The sequence below is a fragment of the Lepeophtheirus salmonis genome, chromosome 2 (assembly GCF_016086655.4).
Source record: "Lepeophtheirus salmonis chromosome 2, UVic_Lsal_1.4, whole genome shotgun sequence".
NCBI lineage: Eukaryota > Metazoa > Arthropoda > Copepoda > Siphonostomatoida > Caligidae > Lepeophtheirus > Lepeophtheirus salmonis.
The window spans coordinates 23,884,207-23,899,099 of record NC_052132.2 but is presented as its reverse complement, the minus strand read 5'-3'; the positions used below and the strand labels follow the sequence as shown (position 1 = coordinate 23,899,099).

At 28.4% G+C, this 14,893-nt stretch overlaps 1 protein-coding gene across 2 annotated transcripts in view; it reads right to left on the bottom strand.

Annotated features, from left to right (window-relative positions):
* Nucleotides 1-14,893, bottom strand: part of LOC121113574 (ABC transporter G family member 20) — a 43,666-nt gene that overhangs the window by 17,754 nt on the left and 11,019 nt on the right. The window lies entirely within an intron of this gene.

The following is a 14,893-nucleotide window of genomic DNA, read 5'->3' as shown; positions in this document are numbered from 1 at the left end:
TGTTGTATATTGAACTATGGAGTCCAAGTCAAGTCTCGAGTCCAAGTTTCCACCTCTGATAATAATTTATCATTGTTTCTTAAATCATATATTTATTATTATAATAACAATCAATAAATCATAAATGTGTAATTGAAAACTCCGGCCTTTTCTCTTCGGAGGGAAATTCAAAAAAGGAAAAATCAAAGGATAAAATAATTTCTTCTCCCCACAGCAATTTTAGAGTATGAGCTTTCAATCATCAATCACTCTCTTTAATATTATATCCCAACCTATAGAAATTGCATACGTCATGAAAGAAAACGAAAAAGTGACGTCAGTGGTTGTATAATAAAACAAGACAACTTGCGAGGAAAACTATATTAATAAGTCAAAATATCTGCAAGTGCTTTTTGCTGGAATGTATTTCCTTCCCCCTTGTTCTTCTTCTTATCGTATTGTATTTTCTCTTATGTATATATATGTATTAAAGTACTGTCTTCTACGTAGTATAAATAGTCATGTATTTTATGTATTAATTAGAGTAGGATTTTGTATTATAAAGAATACAGATGTTCCTTTAATAAGTATTGTATTATTTCCTCCACGCCATTCCTTCTTCTCATTTGTCTCTCGGTCATCCTGGATCTCTCCACCTATAAATAAGTTTGTGTCTCCTCTCCCTCGTCAAGACACAACATTGCTACTGGCCATAATCAATAGGAAATTATTGATTATGTATAATTCACTTGATTTTACTCATTTAGAGAGCTAATATGATTGGTATATTGATTACACTAAATTAGATTAGTTTTATTTTGGTTGTGTCTTCGATGAAGAAAATATGATACAATGAACGCTATGTGATAAAAAGTTTGAGAAATACTGTTTTAGAGGTGGACTGTTCTCTAAACCGGGGCTTTTCAGGATAAAAATAAGTAAATATAATATTTTTGGAGTAGTTGATAAGCCTGGTCGGAGTATACACCTTAATTAAACAAATAAAAAATTAATTGTTGCTAAAAATGGCATTTATTCCATCAAATACTACAATATTAAACAGAATGTGAACTTTATTACTAATTATTAGTGTTGAGACTCTGTCCAGCACCGAATTTTTTTTTTCAGTTCCGTATTAAAAGATTTTTTTAGAACAATTTTAACCGACTTATCGGTCCATACACTAGACCGAATTTTTTTTCGTCTCACCTTGTAGACCGATTTTGATTCGGTCTCACTTTATGTACCATTTTTTTCGTTCTCCATGATAAATACTTATATATCGATTAACTGATTTATATTAGAAAGACCCAAAAAATTGTATTCCTTATTTTTTTTCCTGTTTGTAGCAAATTACGAGTACTAATTGGAGAAGCAAACCTGAAATTAGTTTTTGTAGCTTATTTGAAAAAGAGTCGGACTAGTTCACCTTTATTCTTAGTAAATATGTGAATTTATATTACTCTACTTATTCTATATATAATTGGCGTTAAGTTTTGTAAATAAGTATAAATTTTTAATGGGTCCATTTGACTCATTGGTAGTATGTGCTATGTTTTTGTGTATCTTTGTAATATTTAAAGGTACCACCAAAGTCCCAACCCCATGGTTGGCTTGGATCAATCGGGAAAGTAAGACAATTAATTAAATTTAAAAAATGTGTGCAATGGACGTTGTTGGTATGCTAAGGGTTAAGGTGAAATATTCTCAAACTTTATAGATTTAAATAATTTACACTGATTTTCTATTAGACAAACGAATCAGTAAAAACGGTTAAATAAACTTTCAATTTTTAAAGGGCTGCTTTCAGAGAAACACATTTTTTAAATTATAATATTTAATATGTAAAAATGGCAAAAAAATAATATTATCATTGTTCTGAACATTAATTGGTTCAACTCAAATTATCTGTGGTTAAATTGTGAGCAATCCCTATTATGTATTAAATGACAAAAAGCCAATCGATTACACTATACATAGAACATTGGAATATACAATTACTTTTTGGACCAAATAATGAAAATGTTTGCTTTTTTTTAAGTAGTAAAATTGTCATGAAATGAATGAGGGTATTAAATTTAAACAATCGTTAGGTGAATTTATAATGGAATTAAAATAACTTTATTTATAAATGAATATTTTGATAATATAAAATAAATAGATGAAGCAAAAAAAAAAAATTATTGAATAAGACACTCTTTTTAACGATTTTTCTAACTCAAATCATCTATTTATTTCATGATAAGGTTGTTCCACCAGAATATACAATAGAGAAAAAAAAATCTAATTTTTGAAATTTTTTCAAAAGAATTCCAAGCAACAAGCCCAAAAAAAAAAAATATTATTAATAATAAATATTTATATATAATCCTGCATACGCCCCTAACTCTAAAAATTGCCCTTATTTTGACAAACTATGGGCAGGAAAAGGACAATAAAAATAGTACATGGTCCTTGTATAGAGTATTCCTTAAATAGCCCTATAAATCTTCTAGCTGGGGCATATGAATATATATGGACTTTTATTTTGAAATCAGTTCAAAAATGAGTTTTATCCTTCAAATTTTGCCGTGGCCTTATCTCAAATTGACAACTATATAGTTTGTTTTTGGGAAGGTTCTTTTTTTTAATTAAAGTTCATACTTTCAGCTATCCAATGAGATACTTTTAAACTTTTTTAATCTATTTTTCTTTAAGCTATGAGCCTCTGAATAAAAAACACTTATTTTCCACTTTAAACAAAGATAATTCGAGTTATATGTGTGATGCAGACATTTTAAAAATGGTTTTAGAATTTTTAACATGCAGTTTGAAAATATATTGACATAATTTATCCCTATATTCAACACTGAGGCTTATAACAGCTTTGATCCTTAAAAATAGCCTAAAATAACAAAAAAAATATATAGTTTTTTTTCCTGAAGGCCATATTCGGTAGAAGGGTATCAAATTGTACTAAGTTGAGCATATGCAGTTTTAGTGCCTAAAAATCTGTGATTTTATTGGATATTGTAATTATATTTGGAACCGATCATTTCATTGTCGATTCCATTTTTTTCCTAGACAGGTCCAGGATTTTTGATCCAAAAGCCGAAATTATCATAATTTATGTATTTTTTCATGTTCTTTTTAAAGAAGGAGAGGCTGAGAAATAGAATAAAGATTATTATGTGTTTTATTAATTTATATTCAAATATATGTATGTATAAACTTTATCTGAATCACATTTATAACATATCATAAATAAGTATTTTGGGGGTTACATGTGGGCCTTAGGTGGCCCTTCGGTTTTAGAGTAGCTCATCTCAAATAAGAATGTATATCATCATAGTAGGAAGGAATATATCAGCTTGGTTAAATTTAATCAAACAGGAACTTGACTCTAATGGTATATAATAGGGTTGAAACTCCGTCCAAGATAGAACTTTTTTCTGTTTGGTCCTAAAAAAATTTTTTCTAGAACAATGGGATCGATATTTCGATCCAGACTGAAAACTTAGACAGTAGACCGAAATTTAATCGTTTTAAATTCGTGGGCCAATTTTTTCCCTCTATTTGAGACATTTAAAATCAGATGAAGTTACTGGGCGGATGTTTACAATTTTGAAACACACATGACGTCATCAACCATACATATATAGAATCGGTCGATACCAATCTTTTTGTAAGACTGATCCAGACTGAATTTTTATATTGGGCCGATCTTGACCAAACTTTCCTTTAAGACCGATCAAACTTCATTTATTTAAAAGACCGAATTAGTTCGGTTCACTAAAAATCATAACAGTCTCAGACTGGTTTAAGATTTTCAGAAGGAAACCTAACACTAGTATATTACGTGAATACATCCTTTAATTATTTTTAAATCTTGGAAAAAAAAACTATCTAACCTTTTTCTAATATTTGATTAAATATATTATATTATATATATATAAGATACTCTAATTGTTTAAAAAAATTCTTACATGTAAAAAAAAGAAAGTAAAAAGTTTGAATGGGAATTTAAGATTCATTTAAAAATATTATTTCCCATATTTATGGTTTCATGATGATGATACGTAATCTATGACAGACACAAGAAGATAAGTTTAAAATTTGAAAAATAATAATTTACTTTTATCTTCCTCAAATATGTTCAAGGAGTAATTAAGAATATCCACATGATGAATATATATTTTATATAGTTGAAAATTTATATGTAGAAATTCCACCAGACAAGATTCAGTCGTTCTTTGAAGAGTGATATAAAATTTATAGATTTGTAATGTTAGTTTAGCATATGCATAGGATATGTTACATCTATTAGTATATATTATATACAATTTAATTTAATGTAAAATATATAATTTTGTGATAAATATTACTATTTCTAGCATTCTTTTTTACGACAAATATGTCCTGTATTAAAAAGAAAGTAACTACGTACAAAAGTATGTTAAACTAAGAAAAATTATATATATAAATTATTCTAAAGTTGATCAAAATGCTAATATATATACTTTGACTAAAATGGACACTCAGTAAAGCGCAAAATCTGCGCCTACCACCTTACTTTTAATAGTGACGTCAAAAAGTATAACTGTTAAGATGAGTGGCTATATATTTCCTTCCTTGACTTTTACTGTTAGTGTACCACGAGCAAGTCAGTACGGTACATCACATTGAAAATTCTGGCAAGCCCCATTACATTATGGCATAACCTTGTATTTTTAGAAAACCCTGGTTTACAACAACACTTTTAGTAAAGTATATTATCTCTTAGTTTAATAAAATAGCTACATAACATTGATATGTAAACATTATTATACAATAAATATATTTGCTCTGAAGCTTGAATATATAGAAGAATAAGGAAAATTAAAAACTTGTTGGAACTGAATTTTGTATATTAACCTTCGCAGTAGCTCAAATTTGTGCTTCATTATGTTAACTAATTTAATTGCAGAAAATTGTTCATAACTAAACACACAATAATTTAAGTTCTCCCAACTTATGTTCAAAACACTAATAGAGGGAGGGAAGGATTATTCTCATTCAGGCATTTACTTTCAATAAAATGCATAATCTTACATTTTATATATTATACTCTACTATTTGGAACGCAGAAAATACTGGAAGAAAATATTATTAGGATACAATTATAAAATATTTACTTTTAAAAGAAGTGGTTAAAGGAAATGATTTATTGTGTCCATTAACGAGCATGACGAAGTCAATTTAAAAAAAAATTAAATAATACGCATATGTAAACGTACTCATCCATGTTTTTGAGCCTAATTTAATTGACTTGTTGTCTGATACATCAATAACCCATTAAAGCTATTTGTACATATGTAAATACTTTTGTATTTTTGGTTTAAGTAAAATAGACATCTTGCAAATTATTTAATTTGATTTAAATTCATTAAAATAGATTAATTTTTTCGTGAAATTAATAAAATATACGGTTGGATTCGAGTATTCATCAAACTAAAAAAAAGTTCAAATTTTTTTGAACTCGAATAATGATAACATCATTATATAATTAGTCAAATTTTGTACTCAAAAGGACACTAAAAACAATTTAGAGCCGCTGATAATTTCTTATTAGAGAAGAATTGATGTATTTAAAAGGACAAACAACTACATTCCACATTCTGTGGAAATTTTCAAAAATTTGAACCAAGCTTAAAAATTAGTATATTGTCCAATACAAATTGCAAACTATTACGTCCCTTGCAGTTCTTGGTGTACTCCTTAATTTTTTAATTAGTCTGGTAAATCCATATACCTTTTAATTATTCGAACTATTCGTCACTCTAGCTTGCTATAGTGTTAATGAAAATCGAAAAATTTAATTAATAAAAATTAATCAAATTTATTCATAGCTTCACTCAAAAGAATAGTAAAAAATTAGATACAGACGTTGATCTATTCTTTTTAAAAGAAGAGTTGATCACGCATTGAATTTAAAAAAAAAGAATTGACCGGATTACATAAGTTGTTGTGAAAAGAAATATATTATTTTTAACGATTTTTTATTATATATATATTCTTTTCATAAATCTTATCAAAATAGGGCCTTTCATGACGATTCATACTACAATTATTATATTATGTAGAAATTTCAAAAATTCGTGCTTGACTTAACTTTAAAATTGGAATATAATCCGTAAACGAACTCAACGCAACATAAAACTCGAACTCAATCAAATTCTAATATTTTGACAACAATCATACACTAATAAAATATTAAGTTCCTCTGATTCTTTGCAATTTATTTCATAAACTCTTAAAACATAAGTACTTTTCCTATAAAAGATATTCGATATAAACAACATTGAATATTTTGATGCACCTTCTACATGCTTTTATTAAAATAGAAAAGTAACCACATATTTCCGGATACTTATTTCAAGGTTTTTTTATTAAGAATTATTTTTAAATAATATCTAAAGCAGTGATTTTCAAACTTTTTATATTGCGAACCAACTAAGAATATAAAGATTTCTAAGTAAACACTACCAAAATTTCAAACATTTAAAATTTTGGACATTATGTTATCTAAAAATTTGGGTTCATTGAATATGTTTTGCCGTACATCATACTTTATCTTTCTATCTTGGAATTGGAGACAACGACAGCGGATAGTTAAAATTCAAATATTACAACCTTTTAATAATAAATATATAACTTTGTTTCGTGTAGAGAAGAAAGTGTTCGAAAAGGGAAGAGTATAATATTGGAGTAAGAGGAGAAAGATCTCCACTCAATCGATCTCCATTGCTCGAATAAATTTCTACGTAGAATTAGACAATCTTTGGAGTTTGTACTATATAAGCATTTTTATTTATGTATGTCTATAGTAATTTTTTGTTTAAGGAGTTAATGGATTTGACGACATAGAAGTTCTTCTACACTAACCTATTACTATCATCGTATAATTTTACTGTAATTCTCATGTTAGATACAAGAAAAAGTTGTTGTACTATACTTAATGAGATATAATCAACTACAGCCTCATCCATCAGTTTCCTTCTCCTTCTAATCCAATAATATATTCTTCGCATTGCAAAGGGATATCCTTATTGTAAAAAGGTTCGGGTAATTGAATTTCAACTATCCGCTGTCGTTGTCGTTCGAGATAGAAAGACAACAAATAAAGTGCGGCCAAACTTATATAATGTATTCCAAAATTTTAGATGAACTTTTTGAATAGAAAGCATACTTTTTGGATAACCTTTATTTATGACTCCTCCGCCCCTTGTTCGTGCCTCTGTGTACCACAGTTTGAGAACCACAGATCTAAACTATAAACAACAGAGATCTTTCAAAACCATATAAATGTCATTATCAGAAATATTGACATTTTAATGAAAATATAAGATCATTGAAGTTGATAGGTGCCTTTTTTTTTTCTTTCATAAACATGATAAACCATATATTTCAGAGAAAGAAAGGCCCTTAGAATACAATACGTTTGGCATTTAAAATAAGGAATAAAAAATAATATTGTAATATTGAAGGAGCTTTGGAGAATGGAAAATAAATAGTTTGCTGATAAAGAAATTATGACAAATAACTCTGTTTACCTAGAGTTATGTATTTAACTTAATAAGTGGTGCATATATCAAAATATAGATAGGTTACAAAAATTCAAAAATAACTGAATTACGAACTTTAAATAGGCTTTTGGGATGTTTATTAAGTGTAGAATTTCGTTTACACCAAAGTGACTTCTATTTGTTCAAAAGACACTTTTTCTAAGCCGAAAATTGAATTTTCTTCTCATACCTCCTCAAAAAATGACGTCGCGTGTTCTTTTGAATTTTATGGTTATATAGCATCATCCTATGGCCTACCACATCTGTATATGTTTATTTTACTAATTATATTACAACTCAACCTTTCATTAAATCAAAAGCTTATAATATTTCAAATTATAAGTTAAAAATATATATTATTTTATTTAAAATATAGTGGGTAATTAAAATTTTAAATTATAATTTAAAAAATATAACATAGAAACACACTTCCTTATTGTATAACATCATACTTTCAGTAGAAAGTGTCTTATAGATGATTTCATGACGTCTTTTCAATAATAAATATTTTGTTTATCAGTCATTGTGAACACAATTTTGCAAGTCCAACAATGTCAATGTCAGTCGATCGATTTTTTTAAAATTTTGCTATTTGATAAACAAAGTCCTAAAATTTACCGGACCATACCTGTATTTTACTAGAGATTTCCGGAAGTTGGTAAAAATTAACTTCCAAGAGTTTGGGAACAAACTTCGCTGGCGTCTCATTCAAAAACGACAAAAAAAAAAATATGACACAAGTCCCCTTAAAAGTTTCTGGGGCCTCTCCCATTTTTTTAAATATATCTTATATATATTTATTCATAAGTCTGTTTCGGTGTTATCACAAGTAGAATCTAAAATGGTCGAACAGATCAATATGACATTTCTACTCATATGATATATTTTTAGGCCTCTGAGGTTATTATGAGGCTGTTTTATAGGCAAATAAAAGCCTCCCTCCCCCACCATAATAAAAGCTATAAGGGCCATTGAATTTAACAATTATTTAGGATCAAACATTTGTTATCACCTTCATATTACCGTATAGTTGCAAAGGGTCTTTTTTCAAACGGAAGGTATTATCTGTTGTGTTTATTTGGGCGTTTCTCACAAAGCAAAATGCAATATTCAAAATAACACGGTATATGGCATTTATCAATATTAAAAAAAACCATTTACTCTGCAAAATATGGATGAAAATAAGAACAAACTACAGGTTTTTAACAGATATATAAGATTGATGTTGAAATGGATTGATATGTGAATACACGTCGGTGTAAATGATTTAGTCCAGCAAAGTGTTTTATCTCATAGAGTAGATTACCATTTTTTTAAATGTAATTTAATAACACAATGATGATTGTGAAATGTGTATGTCTAGTGGTATCAGATACAATTTGTGGTTAAGACGAAATGTTTTTTTTATAAAATGAAATCATCATTAAAACACTTATGGTTTCATTTTTTTCATTGTTTTTATTGCATCATACATGTATAGGTGGCGTGAACCATTTAATTATAGGTTGATTACTTAATTGCCTACAATAGTATAACAATGCAATATTGCAAAGGGAAACTAATGTTATATTAATAGCAACAAGACGGAGTAGATATTCTGATTATATTAAATAAATTATGAAGTAAACAACTTTCGTACCCTAATAAACATGATAGACACGAATTAACTAGTAAAACATGCATAGCTGCAAAACGATAAGTAAACAAACAACTAAATATACAACGTCCAGACGTACTTAATTGGATATAAGCACAGTGAAAGCTGCAGTCCACTAGATAAGTATTTTTCTTTGGGATCTTTTTTCGAATACTTATATGAGATGACTTTTAGAAAATAAATATAAAACCCCTTCAATTTTTCACAAAAATAATAAAATAGCTTTCCATATGACAGTTTTTTTTAGAAAACAATGTTTATTGTTTTGTATCTTTATCTTTTTGTATCCTTTTTTTCTGTCTCAAATACTCCATGGGAACCCTGTCTCTATGTTCCTTGACAACAACAAGAAATGATGCAGACCTTAGTGACACGTGTATACTGTGTAGGTACATTTGATAATATGTAAATCATATTGTTATAGTTGAAGCATACATCATGCAACTAAAAATAAGTCAAAGAAAACTCAAAACATCATTTATCTTCTCACCGGCATTGAGTTCAAAACCTAATACATCATAGACAAGATCAAGGAAACACAGCTAAAAACAGCAAAACTAACAACTCCAGTGTTGTAAGTAAAAATAGAGATGTATAAATGTACATAATATATCTTCAATACTTCGGATTTAAGATTCACGTCAACCTTTTTAGTCCACTCGAAAGTCAATACCTCGACTTTCAGAAAGAAAATTAATTTTTTTGATAAGTACTTATGTTAACTATGTTAAGTTTTACTATGCTAAGTTAACTTTGGGAAGTAAAGATGTAATAGCACACGAGGCAACACAATATAAAAAGACGAAACTCAGGCACGAAATAAGTGAGAAAAAACAGCTGCACTATTATTATGGCAAAATATGAACTAAAACGATTATATTTACAATTAGATAAAAACTAAACTACACATTTTCTTATAGAAATGTCAGGATTGTTCATCCTTAACTATTAAATTTTATAGGCCTTTGAATAATGTTTTCTCTCTTTTAACAGCTGTATTATGACCAATTTTCAAGCCAGTAACACACATCACTAAACATAATGAATAACGACTAGTGGGGAGCTCGGCCTATGTCGGTATAAATTTGAGAGAATCTGATCAATGTTTTTCTTTTATCTCTGAATTATAATACTCTTTCGATTTCATAAATACGCAGAGTCAATTGACGAAAAAAGCGGAAGAGAAAATACATAAAGTATTTTTGCTTATTCCAAAAAGCGAGTAATGTTTCACCGTCAACTATACATCGGATAGAATATTCCATTGTATAGACATTACACCAGTAAAATTAAAGTATGGCAACTTAAGGGCCAATGAGATACGTACAAATATACATGGCATTGTGAAATATTTTATGAGAGTCTGAAATAAAATATCGTACAATTTATTAGTATTACGGAATAATAATAAATCAATTTAACAAATAATAAAATGATTACCCATCGTTTTATGAATATGTACAAAAATAGGGCTAGTTATTGCACAGCTAAGTAGGCTCAATTTTTTTGTAAGTTTCAAGGAGTCCCGCTCCAAAACTATAATCGTATAGTCAAATAATAATGCTACATTAGCTAAGAGTCTTTGAGGGTGCTGGAGTTTTTATATTTCAATAAAGAAATTTTGTTTATCATAACATATAAATACAAATGTATACCTCCGCTTTTAATGAAATAATACAAAGCAGTACTATAATACAGTACCTAATAAAATACTATGTAGAGCTTTAAAATCTTGAAATTCATTTGAAAAATTGTAGTGAAATAATATGACAATAATAGTCTGGAAGTACTTAATGAGACAAATAGGAATTGGTATAATTTACTTGTTTTGCTAACCATCACATGATGTCTGTTTCTTTTCGGAAGAATTTTTGAGTGATACTATAAATTGGGGCATATATATATAAAGAAATATTTTCTTTTTTAATTTCTTGTGAGTGGAGAACAGCGCCTGAAGATTACTTGTTGAAATGGTTGAATTCATTAAATGATAACGAATCAAATACAATTTCATTAAATTAACTAAACTAGGTTTCAATTGAACCGATAAACACTATTATTTATCTATAATCCCTCTTGTCTCAACTTACTTCAACGCCAGGCAAGTTGGGACACAAAACAGATAACTTAAAAATTAATATTACAGATAAATGACTAATGGAGACAAAAGTTGTTCATTGTTTTGAACTTTACAAAAAGAAATCAATAGAAAAAACCAATTCTTCACAACTATAGAATTATTATGGAATATCGAACTTTACAATTTAGGTTATAGACGAGACGGAAGCCAATGCAGTTGTCAGTGTCAGCAAAGACTCTTTGATGCTACTCACTGAGGCCGAGTAGGCAAAAATACTCCGGAAGATTTTGTGTGTACACGCTGCAAGTTAGTGAGTAGGCGTATCCGCTATGTTATTCAGAAAAACGGCAAGCAGAATAAATGAAACACTACCCTTGGTTAAATAAATAAGACAATATTAAACCTATAATACCAATTCCAAGGACTTCTTATATTTCTGGAAAATGCATAAAAAGGTAAAAAAGAGGAAGCGGTACTACACCTTTTATAAGAATATATAATATTAATTGTGTTTAAAGAAAAATAAATAGTTAATTAAGCAAACCAATTTTAACAAATCATTTTTATTATTTCTTAAAACGAGTATACAGTACAAATTATACAATCATGTATGTCAACTTTTATATTATCAAGTTCAGAAATCAAAGCACAACACGAACCTTATTTTTTTTTCCATATTTGAAACTAAAAATATCAATATTTATTTCATTTTTGCTTATTTCACGGTAACAATCAATTTCCTGAGTTGAAATGGTTTACATAAACCAAATTATGCAATTACATACTAACATACCTCTTTAAGCATAGGAAACTGCTTAACTTTTTATTGACTGACTAATAATCCACACCAATGATTTGCTTGGGGCGAGCTGGAGGGTCTATAGCACCCCCCCAACAAATTAAGGAATTTTAGCTTTTTCCAAGAAAATTAAATTTATTTTTTCAAATTTATTTTCCAAGAATTTTGGAAAATTTGGTATTTAAAATTTTTTTCCAAAAAAAATTTTGTCTTCTATGAATTACTATGGATTTTTGAAAACATTTTCAAAGATTTTTTTTTTAACAGCTGTGGATTTTCAATTTTTTTTTCTCAAAAAAATCATATTTTTTTCAAAAAAAAATTTTTATATATACTTAATAATCCTGCGGACAATTTAGAAGCGGAATTATATTAACAACACAATATTACGTATGTAATGAAATAAAGCCTGAAGCAAAAGACGCGGCACTGCTATACTTTATTAGTGTTATTTAATCAATCATTCTGTCTTGTCCAGTTATATAAAAGTCCTTGCCTATTCTAATTATAAAAATCATAATCTTTGAGTATTTTTTATTTGGGAGAATATATTTCAGGGCTATTTGTATATGACAACATCCTTATTATAAATAAGTAAGGTTATATTGGTAGAATTTCTAAAAATGCCAATATACATATTTAATGGCTGCATCATATTAAATATCATCGATGTCAAGGGTATCAAAAATCCACTAGACATCTATCATAGACGATTTTGAATTTAATAAATACTTGTCAGTATCAGTAGCAAGATTCAACCATAGTGATAGTGTTTTATCTACTCAACTTTAACTTCCGTTTTCCTAAGTATTTTAAGCAAAGAAGAAGTACAATGCTATATTTATGCATGCGGAGATAAAATATAACGACTTTATAAGAAACTTGATTTATTTATATGATGAAACTTCTGAATGTTGTTGTAGCAAACAATGCATTTCTTCTAGATATCTGATGTTAGAACCATAATTACAAACATTGATTTAAAAAAGGTGAAAAATACGGATATTACGAAATTTAAAATATTTGGCAAATATAATTGACATTGTTATTATGTTCATTCATTAAATTTTATATAGTAAATGCGTTTCAAACTAATGTAACTAATATATTATCCATCCTTATACGGGCGTTTGACCGGTTTAAAAGTATTCTCATTATTGTTTTTTAAAAATCCTGGAGTGTGATGCAGTTTATTTCATCGATAGACCAACTGTAGTTTCCATCTATGTGCAGGGACGTTCCCAGTTTATATTTAGGGGGGAGGGAGCTTGATTTTTGGAATTTTTTGTAAAAAAATTCCAAAAATTAAAAATTTGTGAGAAAAAATACAAAAATCCATAGCTTTTCATAAAAAAATTAAATTTTTGGGAAAAAAATGAAAAATCATATATTTCAGAATTTTTTTTTGAGAAATTCAATACGTGGAAAATTTCAAATATTAAAATTTTTGAAAAAATTTAAAAAGTCCACAGCTATTCATAAAAAAAATCGAAAATTAAGTATCAAATATTACATTTTTTTTGGAAAAAAAAATCAGATATTGACAAAATATTAAATTTTTGCGAAAAATTTCAAGTAATAAGCAAAAATTCCTTTATTTTTTTTCTGGAAATGGGGCTACATCCCCTTCACCCACCCAGTGCAGATGCCCCTGATGTTACATACCCATATTTTTGCAAAACTGCAAATTCTTCGACTACTATACATGTTCTAATGGTTTCTTCATTAGCAGGTGGTATTCTGTTTTTATAGCTGTAATCATTAAGTATAAGAGATTTTGAGATATCCCCTGTAGACTACAGAGGCTATTGTAAGATCACCTTGCTGCCATCAGTTGTTGGATACGGATACAATAGTTGTGAAGAGGATGTTAGTTAGTTTAATTCTTACTTTATTGTAGACAGAATCGTTATTTATACAGTTATATATTATCATTAAATTATCTAATGTAAACTGGTATATGTAATTCTAGACTAGACTGTCTGGAATGTTTGCCTTCAAGGTAAACAAGAAGTGTTTTTCTTTATTCGAATTTCGATCACGGCAATCACTGGAGGGTCTGTCCCCAATAATTTTTTCTAATAGGTTTATTTATTGGTCTATTAATGGTGAGTAATCCATAGGTATATCAGAGCTCCCCCCTCCCCCCCACCACCAATAACAAAGCCATTTTGTTTTAAAGCAATATTTGTTATTTTAAATTAAACTATTTTGATAGACATATCTCTTTAATATAAGAAATTTAATAGATGTTTCCCTTAAACCCAATCCTAATGACTAAAAAGAAAAGAAAAACTTAAGGCAATTTTGATCATCCGCTTATAGCGAGCTTATTTTTTAATATTGGTACATACAAGTATATTCAGGAAGGAAAGATTAAAATATTTGTTCATCCATAGGCTATTATATCTCGTAGAACAATGAAATATTGCATAAGTTATTTTTTTGCCACGTTATAACTTTTCTGCACTACTGATTGCGTACCAAAAACTTACAGTAGCTTATTACAATTATTTCCCTGTCTTTTTAAATTATGAGGTTCCATTACGTAATCAAACGAAGGATGAAACAAAAATAATTTTTTTTTGTTTTTATCCCATGTCTATAAGGTCCGAGCTACAACAAAAAAAAAAGGCAATGCGTGTGCGCTCTCCTCTGCTCCGGTCTTATTGCCGAGAAGGCTACAGAGGTCGTTGCCATCTTAATTTGGACTGTCCATAATATCAATAAATCAATTACAGCACCTTACAGCCAAGAAATATCAAAACTTCCGCAGCAACAATATGGAAGACTTC